This window comes from Chenopodium album, chromosome 6 (assembly GCF_948465745.1).
Source record: "Chenopodium album chromosome 6, dcCheAlbu1.1, whole genome shotgun sequence".
Classification (NCBI taxonomy): domain Eukaryota; kingdom Viridiplantae; phylum Streptophyta; class Magnoliopsida; order Caryophyllales; family Amaranthaceae; genus Chenopodium; species Chenopodium album.
The window spans coordinates 15123027-15134212 of NC_137839.1; positions in this window are offsets into that span (position 1 = coordinate 15123027).

An 11186-nucleotide genomic window follows, 5' to 3' on the forward strand; every position below is an offset into this window, starting at 1 on the left:
TTGATTAATTTTTTTTTTTGAAATTTTTAATGATAATTGATCTTGATGCATTAACATACATAACATCCCAAAGCATATTCTTCTCACAAAAGAAGTATGCCTTGGATCTCATTAATGAATATGGTTGAATATTAGACCAAATGTATTACAGTTCCCTTGCTCACTCAAAAGTTGTTAGTAGACCAAGGTGAACCTTTAGTATTCGCAACCAAATATCAAAGGGTAATAGAAAAGCTCATCCATCTCATAGTAACCAATTTCGCCAATCCTCTCCCTATGCATGAACTCAGGCACCCATGTCCTACACGACTACGTATCTAAACATTCGATTCGGTTATTTTATTAAAAAAAATTCATGATTTTGATCTAAATATGAAGTGTCCGATTGTCATACACATGTCCGAGTATCAAAGGTCTGATATGAGTTCTTAAGGTGAAATAAACAACACATGTAACATACTTCTCTCCACATTTTTAGTTAGCTCATCCAACTAGTACGTGACATGGTTATGCATTTGCAAGCTAAAATATGTTGTACAAATCTCATAATTTTCTTAAAAATAGAATTCTCAAAGTTGCTGGGGAGGGTGTCCCTTGTCAAGAAAATCAACCATTAGTTTTCGCATTTTGTTAAGGACATCACTTGTTTTAGGGTTGTTCATAAATCGGTCCGGACCGAAAAAATGGACCGGACCACCCTGGACCGAAACCGAACCGGATTCCGGTCTTTGGGTCTTGAAATTCATTTTCTCGGTCTTCGGTCCGGTCCGGTCCAAAACCCTATAAAAACCGGTCTTTGACCGGATCGATTTTTTTTATTAAAAATATGCGTGAAACCTTAAATAATGGTTAAAATTTTCCTTAATAAGCTTAGAAAACTTTAACTTTATAAGTTTTTTTTTACTAAACATACAAAAAAAGATGTAAAAATGACGTTAAAATATAGTTTTTCCTTTACTTTTTTCGTGTTTTCCATAACTTTATTAAAAATTTAGTATTCTTTTTTAAAAAAATTCTTAAATCGGTCCAAAGCGGTATGGTCCGGGATTTGGACTGATTCTTCCAGTCCAGTCCGGGTTTGGTCCTAGTTTAATTGGTCCGATCTTTGGTTCTTAAAATTCTAATTTTTGGTCTTCGGTCCGGTCCGTTCCGCTCTTGGATCGATGAACAACCCTAACTTCCCTCCCCCCTCCCCCCCTTTTTTTTTGCTACACTTGCAAATGCGCGGAGTTTTAAGAGAGTGAATTTGTTATAACACAATAATGTGAGTGAATAATTTATTGGAAAATTGTTCCGTGTACCCTTAAGGTTTTAAAAAAATGTATTGTGTAACCCTGAAAAGTGAAAACTTTCAAATGCACTGTGTACCCTTGATGTTTGTAAAAAAAAAAATGAAAAATTGCCACAATTAATCCCAACTTTTCTCCATCCGCCGATATTAATCCCAACTTCAGTTTACTCCCTATCACTCCAACTTTGCACCCTATTAATTTTTATCACCCTTAACCATTCATCCAACCTGACGTAGGAGATTACCAAACACGTGTCAATGCATGATAGGGCCAATTTTTATTTTACAAAAAATTAATAAATAAATTTAAAAAAATAAAATTAAAACCCTAACCCCAACAGGTGATAGCCCCTGCCACCTCCGACAGACGGCGACCCTTGCCTTTACCAGTCCCCTCGAGCGTTGGCCACCGCCAGACCCCCCTTCCCCTACTCCGTTGCCGGTGCTGGCCCGACTAGCCTCCCTTTTCCCCTTAAAACTTCCCGTAACTCTCCTCCCCCCTCTAATGTAGCGCAAATCAACAGCCATCGCCACCTTTGTTCGCCACCAGCCACCTGAATTCGCCACCAACCATAAGTCGCAATTCCACAAACGCCTACCACCGCAACACCATAATTCGTGCATTCAACAAAACTCAGCCCGCAACTCCACCAACAATACCAACTTGCAATCAGAAACACCAGACTAATTTTAACCACCAACAGTACTCCCCTTACACCGCTGCAAAGATTGAAGGTTAGGGTTCTTTCACGCCAGATTCCAACTCCCCTTCCCTTCCCCGTTGAATTTCGACCACCTTGCTCCTTCTCCGTCAAATCTCGACCACCTTGTTGCCTTGTCTGTCTAATTACGACCACCCTAGTGGATTCGAGAGTGAGGTTATGGAGGAGCTAAGCCGCCTGGGCTGAAGGGAGGGAGGTTGGTGCCTTGGTGGTGGTGGTCGATGCTAAGGATGAGAAGAGTTAGGGATTTTTTTTTTTTTAACTTTTTAGCCAATTAGGTTGCGACATGTTTTACAAGTAATACCAAGTCAGCACGGTTTACCTCTTCAACCGGTTTCAAGTCACTTGGGGTGATAAAAATTAATAGGGTGCAACGTTGGGAGTGAAAGAGAATAAACAGAAGTTGAGATTAATATCTACGGATGGAGCAAAGTTGGGATTAATGGTGACAATTTTTTTCGAAAAAATATACACCAAATATTCTAATCATCTAACAAATGCACATATTATTGACTTATTAAACTAAAATCACGCCCACACATTGACTCCCTTATATTACTTTATATTTACGTAATAAATTTGCCTAAAAACAAAAAAATAGATCCACAATTCAACTCCATTGATCATTGTAAATTCTAAACTTTTGGGTGTTAGGATTTGATTTTTTAATTAGGTTTACTTGATAATTAAATGGTTTAGCATTACATTAGAGTTACGCTGTAATAATCTAATAGAATTTAATGCTTAGTGGGTCTCAATCTTAAAAAATTACCATTTGTTAAGAGTCTATAGGTATTTGGTGCATTTTTTTGCAAATTCAGGAGTACATGATGTATTTGAAAGTTTTCAAGGGTATACAATGCATTTATTAAAACCTCAAGGGTACACGAAACAATTTTCCTAATTTATTTTAGTAAAAGTAATGTGGGGACCATGAAAGTGAAATTATGCGTGTGTGTGTGAGAGAGAGAGTAGTAAAGACCATGAGAGAGAAATTATAAATTAATTTGAGTAAGGATTTAAGTAGTTGAGAGAAATAATAAAATATAGTATAAAGCTACAATAATATATAGAAGTGATGCAATTAAAAAAACACTCAATTAAGACAAGTGATGCAAATAATAATAATAATAATAATAATAATAATAATAATAATAATAATAATAATAATAATAATAATAATAATAATAATTGGGGAATTAGAGAAGGAGGCTGTTGAGTTAGTGAAGCGGATTCAGAGGTTCTCGTCGACGCAAGACATTGGGGCTCGTGCTGCAGCTCATATCTTCACTAGGGTAGGATTTGCTATAGCTAGAGGAGTGGGGGCCCAGATTGTATCTCGGCTTCCCACTAATTTATTGTAGGTTGTATGACTTTTGTTTTTGAGATATAATAATAATAACAATAATAATAATAATAATAATAATAATAATAATAATAATAATAATCAATGGGTGTACTAGAAATCCAAAAGCATTATGTAGTTGCGAGTTTGCCAATTAAAGTTGAATACTCCCTTTGTTTCTATAAGATTGTCTTAAACATCTAGTTCGCATTGTTAAGAAGAAGTTACAACTTGTGAAAGTTGTGAGTATGGGTGGGCACAATTATTGGTAAGGAGAGCCTAGCGAGAGCAAATGGGTTGTTAGTGGGAAAATGAATCAATTGGTTTACTGTTTACTTCTAGTCGCAACACCTTGACATTTTCCCACTTACAACCCATTTGCTCTCGCTAAGCTCTTTTTATAAATAATTGTGCCCACCCATACTCACAACTTTCACAAGCTGTAATTACTTCTTAGCAATGCGGCGAACTAGATGTTTAAGACAATCTTATAGCAACACCTTGACATTTTCACACTTACAACGCATTTCCTGTCACTAGGCTTTCCTTATCAGTAATTGTGCCCCCCATACCCAGCTCACAACTTTCACAAGTTGTAATTGCTTCTTAACAATGCGAACTAGATATTTAAGACAATCTTATAGAAACAAAGGGAGTATTCAACTTTAATTTAATCCTCCTTAAATTAAATATTGCGAAAGTATAAATTGAAACAACTCTAATGAAATCTAACATAAATAAGTTTGTTCAACATATCAATCAATAATAAAGGTCAACTATAAGAATGTGGATAGTGTACATTTTCACGTGTTGCAACTAAAATTGAATGAACCAAATACATAATAGAGTTTTTTCTCAAAATTATTCTCTTATTCCATGGTATTATCTATTGAATATAATTATTCAAAAACACACATCTATAATATTATTAACACCCAAGAGTTACATACTATGATTACATGTGACATCTTTCTTTCCACACACACACACAAAAAACAAATAACAAAAAATAAAAAATAAAAAATAAAAAATAATATATATATATATATATATATATATATATATATATATATATATATATATATATATATATATATATATATATATATATATATATATATATATATATGTGTGTGTGTGTGTGTGTGTGTGGCATCTTCATGTCAATATGACATGGAGCACATTATTAAACCTTCTTAAAAATAAACTAAGGCATGACATGGAGGCTAATAATGTTTAACCTACTTGAAAAACTTTTTATATGAGTAACCTCTCTCTATATAATATTTTTGGGAAATTCTCACTGGTAATCACAAACTTTTATTTTTTCTCAGTGGTAAAGTCTGAAACTTTTAATTATCAATGGTAATCATTAATTAACATAACTAAGCCAATATTAACTTAAGTTAAAGAATTTATTAATTCCTTAACCATGGTTTAACTATTGCATTGCAAAAGGACATAACTACACCTACCAATTCTTTCTTCTTCCTTTCTCTTTCCCCTGTCATTCTTGCTCCTTCCGTTCTTTTTCCTCTTTCCCTCTGCACTTCCAGCCACCGCATCCCCTGTCCTAACAGACCTCCTCCTCCACCTATCCAACCACCAGCCACCTCCTCCCCTTGTGGCGTTCAGCCTCCCGCACCTCCAGACGACCAACCCAGCAAAACCGAATCCCAACGAATGCAAGATCGAAGCCCCGACCAATTCGACCTAAAACCAACAAATTCGGCCCCAAAATCAACATTATTCAACCATCAACTGAAAACCCCAGGAAATCTAAGCCAAAACCCCATCATGTTCGAGCAAATTCGAACCAAAACCCCCTTTCGAGCAAAAATTGACCCAAACCCCCTATAATACCTGAATTGCGCAAATAACGATGGGAAATAATTGAATTTCGCCCCCAAAACCTAGAAATTTCGACTAAAAATCGGGGAAGGAGAGGAAATTGGGGAATTGAAGGAGAGGGAATCGGGGAGGAGATTAGAGGGAATCGGGCAAGCAAGGGACTGATTCCGGCGTCCTCGAGAAGTGGTTTTGGTGGTGATGAGAGGAGAAAGGGTGGGTCGGGAATAGGGGGAAGGGGGCTGGCGGTTGACTGGTGGCAGGGGAGGGGTTGGATTTTTTTTTGGTTTTTTTAAAAGAAATTTTAAGGACATTAATGTAAATTTATTGTTATTTACCCAATATTTAACCCTTGTTAATCATTAACTGATGTTTTAATATCATTAAGGTTACCATTTGTTTAATAATATTAATTAGTGATTACCATTGATAATTAAAAATTTCAGAGTTTACCACTGAGAAAAAATAAAAGTTTCTGATTACCAGTGAGAATTTCCCAATATTTTTTAATTTAATAGAAAACTCTTCATATATATATATATATATATATATATATATATATATATATATATATATATATATATAACCAGCAACTAATTAATCACACTAATGGTGATTATTTGGATACTTGTATTCTAGATTGAATAAGCATGAAACAATCTTATAGAGTAATATTTCATCATTAATTATTTGGTTTTGTAATGTAAATAAATAAAATTTACATGTTATTAATCTTATTCTTATATTTCTCTAACTCATCATGCGTCCATTGAAAGAAATCGTTTGCCAAAAGTTTTTATTTTGTAATTTTTTTCTTTATCTTTTGTATTGGCTTGAGGTTTTAGTATGTGCTTATAATTTATAGTTCTCATTCATAATATATAGGTAATAGAGTTTCAATTATTCTTTTAAGTAAGTGCTTATTACAATTTACATTTCTCATCAATACCTATATACTAAAGTAATCCCAAACATTATCCCTTAATACAAGAGACTCAATTCTTCCAAAATATGGGGAAAGAGAACTCTATTTATTTTACAAAAGGAAAAAGGGACCAGAATAGAATGAGTTTGGGTTTTCAGTGAATTTTAATTAAAAAAAGGGAAAGATAGAGTCCCTTGGTTAAATAATTGATTCCCCTTGGTTAAACAATTGAGTCCCTATGTTCAACAAGAGAAAAAAAAAAAAAAAACAAAAAAGGACTATGTTTTTTTTTTTTTTTTTTTTAAATAAATATTTAGACATTTTGTGAAAAACTACCTAATAAAACACTTTTTTTTTGCAAGAAACTACCTAATAAAAAAATGTTGTAAGAAACTACCTTATAAAAGGGTAAATGTTGTAAGAGACTACCATTGGTCGGACAGTTACTGTTGACTTTCATTTTCTAGTGTTGACCACATCACGTGCCAATCACGTGACTTTTAATTTACCCTTTCCCTCTTTTTTTCGACATGTGATATGGTCAACGCCGGAAAATAAAAGTCAGCGATGACTTTTCGACCATGGGTAGTGTCTTACAACATTTACTTTTTTTATAAGATAATTTCTTTCAACATTTTTTTTATTAGGTGGTTTCTCGCAAAAAGTGTTATATAAGGTAGTTTTTCACAAAATGTCATATTTAAGACCAATCAAAAATAGAGTCCCTTCCTTTTTTAGAATAAAAATAAGACATAGAATTACAATGTTCTGAATGTTTATTTTCTTCATCATCTTCAATTCATTACATCCTCGACCTTCCAACTCCACATTTCTCTTCAAAATCATGACCACAATACTTTGGTTTTTTTTTTTTTTTTTTTAGTTTTTTTTTTTATTTTTTTTTTATTTATCTTCTAAAAACGTTTCTTACAATATAAGAGATAAATTGGTTTGTTATCTTAATCTTCTTTCAGTTATAAAAAAAAAAAAAAAAAAAATTCCCACAATGTCTCTTATATTATTATTACTAGATGAAGCCCGTGCGATGCACGGTTTGTTTGATTTTTTTAAAATAATGTTTCTTTTTTTGTATTTATGAGCCTAAAATTTGTTATATATTTAGATAAAATTCCTAATATTAAAAGATAATATATAATATTTAATTAATTTAAACTTAAAAATCTCATTCGCCAATTTTGCATACATGGCATTTAAATTATTTAATTCTAAAAGAAATTAATAATCTCTTATTTAATTGGCTACTACTAAGATTTATAATTCTACATGGCGCACTGAGAAAATTAGATCCTACGTGGCTCTCTAAAAACTTGGGAAAAAACTCCCCTTTATATATATATATATATTAGATTATTAGAAAAATAAAATACTTTTGATAATTAAAAAAAAGAATTTATTACTATGTACTTTGAGATAATATTACGTAATATATGACTTTAGATAAAAAAGAAGTTTGTTATACTTCAAAATATTACGTAATATAAGGTTCTATGTATTTACTCTTTATATTTACATATTTACGTTCATAGCAATCATTCTTATTTTCAAAACAATATTCCACTATTTTTTTCTATCTCAAATGGCACAAGTATATGATTTTGTTCGAGAAATAAATCCAACAAAAGAAACATGGAGTGTTAGAATAAAAGTGATTCGTCTTTGGACTACTTCTAATTTCTACAAACCACAAGATCATTATAATGTTGACAGTTGAATAGGTTGTAATGGATGAAAAGATAATATGTAAATTATTTAGGGGGTGTTTGGTTCAAGCATATTAGGTTTAAGGTATGGGTTTGGAATGACCAAAACCCATACCTTGTATTTGTTTCTTGAAATTTCATTTTTCAAACCCATATCAAAAACCCATACCTGGTGGGAGGTGGGTATGACTCATACCCATACCTTTAGGTTTAAAATTAAAAGGAAAACTATCATTCATAGATAAAAACCAAACACATGAAATTAAGTATCAAGTTCCAACCCCATACCACTCAGGTTTCATTCCTCATTCCAAACCTATACCATTGTTTGAACCAAACGTCCCCTTAGAGGTTACATCATTTTTTATTATTTAATTATGCAATATTTCTTAAACTAAGGGCTTGTTCATATTTACTGAACTGAACTGATTGAAGCTGAACTGAACTGATTGGAGCTAAACTGAACTGGATTGAATTGAAGTGAACTGAACTGAACTGATTTGAAAAATTAAAATATATGAAAACGTTTATGAAAATTAATGATTATATATATATATATATATATATATATATATATATATATATTGTGGAAAATATAAAAGTGTTAAAAAATAAAAATAACTTTGTAGTTTAAATTATTGTATTTTAAATTATTAAGTTTTATAATATTATATTTTAAATATATATACTTCCTACGTTTTTTTTATTGCATTATGACACGCTTGCCAATGCATTACTTTAGCTGTTAATATCTTCTATTATACTTTTGTAAAAATTACAAAAATTTGATATTTGAAAAGAAGATTTCGAGACGAATCTAACTAGATCCCTCATGATTATATTTTTCCTAATGGATAAATCACAAATGATGGTCGAAGAACATTAAGTGAATAGTGTAAAAGTCCTAATGGTGCAATAAAATAAAAACGGAGGAAGTATAAATAAAAAGCATTCTTCAATATTTTACTGTAGTCAATCGCATATGCTGCGGTTTCTAAGAAAAAAAAAATCGTTCCCCTTGTTATGAAATATATATTTGTGGATGCCCATTTTACCCTTGTATCACTCCAGAACTTTCTAGATTTTAGGGTTTATTATTCTCCAAGCAAACCATATCAATTGTATTGTGTGTGTGTGTGTATAAATATAAACACACAGATTATTTCTCTCTCCATCTCTCATATTTTCACTTTATTTTATAACACCCCTAAATTTTTATTTTACTAGAGTGTATCCGTGTTAGCGCACGGTATACATGTAACATGTATATTTAGAAAGAAAAAATAATAGGAAATATGGAAGTTATTCCAAAAAAAAAAATGATGGAAGTTACTTAATTAATGGGAGATTATTAAAGAAAAAAAAAAAAGTGGATTGCTAAATACCGCCAACAAAATTTATCAAACCACCAACATTTCAAGCAATGGGAAAACATTACCCTTACTAAAATCTTCCCCATTTTCTTTCTGTAACTTTATTTCATGTTTTCCGTCCACCACTTCTAAAACAACCACATCAACCACCACCGGTACCACCCATGCCACCATGTCGACCACTACAACCCAAAACCACCGCATCAACCACAACCATCTACACCAGACTGCTAATAATAATTACAGTTAATCATAATAATTATCTAATACTAATTATCTAATAATAATAAAATTAATTATAATTATTATGTAATAATAATAACAATTAATTAGAATAAGTTTTTTTTTTATTAATTTTTTTTAGAAAAGCTGAAGGACCATAATTGGCGCTCGAAACCGGTTGACCACCACCAGTAACCAGAGGTCAAAACCGATTGACCAGTGTGGTCAATCGGTTTTGACCGCCGGTTACCGATGGCGGTTAACCGATTTTTAGCGCCAATTACCAGCCACCGAGATTTAAAAAAAAAACTTAAATTCAAAACAACAAGCTAATCGGTAAACTTACCTCCTTCCCCGGATTTCCATCCATGCCGTCGCCGTCTACGACCCGACACTGACACCGACGTGTGCTCACGTCGCCACCTCCTGAACGCTGCCGCCGCTTGGTACGCCGGTTGCCTCTGTTGCGGTGGTGGTGGTGGTTGTGTTTGGGGATCTTGGGGGGGTGGTTAATGAGAGAGAAAAAAGAAAGAGGAGAAAGATGGGTTTGGGTTTAGTATTCTAGTAAGGGTAATATGACATTTCGCTTAAAATGTCGGCGATTTCGATAATTTTTGTTGGCGGTATTTAACACTCAATGAAAAAAAAACCAAAACTTATGAGAGTTGAGGATTGAGGTTTTGGAGAAACCTCATTAAATGACTGTGTAATTATAATATACTAGAGTGTACCCGTGCAAAATGCACGGGATATATAAGAAAAAATATATTTAAAATATGGAAAGTTGATCTTGATGTTATAACTTATACTTGAACTGCAATGGTCGGTTTTGGACTGGTTGACTCTGTTGAACCTTGTTTAGCTTTGCTCTAGTGAGTATTAATAATCGTATTAACAATGTGCTGACACTTGTTTAGTCGTGCTGACACTTGCTCTGCACATGATATTCCCTGCTTTGCTTAGAAGCTCAAAAAACAGGGTCTTACTCTTTTATGTCGGTGGCAACACAATGTAGCTAGATATTATGGGGTTTACTTTGTCAAATTTATAGAGGTTACCCGTTTAGTGTTATAGGGGTTACTCGGTTAGTGTCATATTGGTTAGTGCATGTCTTGCTCTAAGAGTTATATTCTTTAATCTGTTGCAAATAGTTATTCGGCGAGGCCAGTTGCGCAATTACGTGTTGCACTTTTTTTTTTTTTTTTTGATGATAAGAGAAGTGGAAATTGTTTAGAGAGGGTAGTGCCTAAAAAAAAAAAAGTGAGGGTAGTGCCTAAAAAAATGCATATAATTGAAGGGTTGGAGATTTAGAGCACTATAGTGAATTGTTGATAAAGGAACTGTATATTAGATTCTCTCCGTCCCTTTTTTACATTCTTGCTTTCCTTTTTGGGTATTCCAAAATTATATTTCTCCTTTCCTTTTTAGTAAGTATTGTTTTTTCCAAATATCCCAAATTATCCTCTTTCTTTATTATTTTTTTTTCTTTTTTTCAGTTATATTATTAATACTCACTCTCATTTTCTCACTCTCACTTTCCTATTGAGGAACTAGAAATGGAGGAAAGTTAGACATTTACAAATGCAGAACAAGGGGTATTCATGTAATTATATATTTGTATAAACGAATGTATATTCTGGTATCATTGGATGATCAAATGGTACCACTGAATATACAGTGATACTATATATGTACATAATGGTATTATATATGCATTCAGTTGTACAGAATTTATGCAT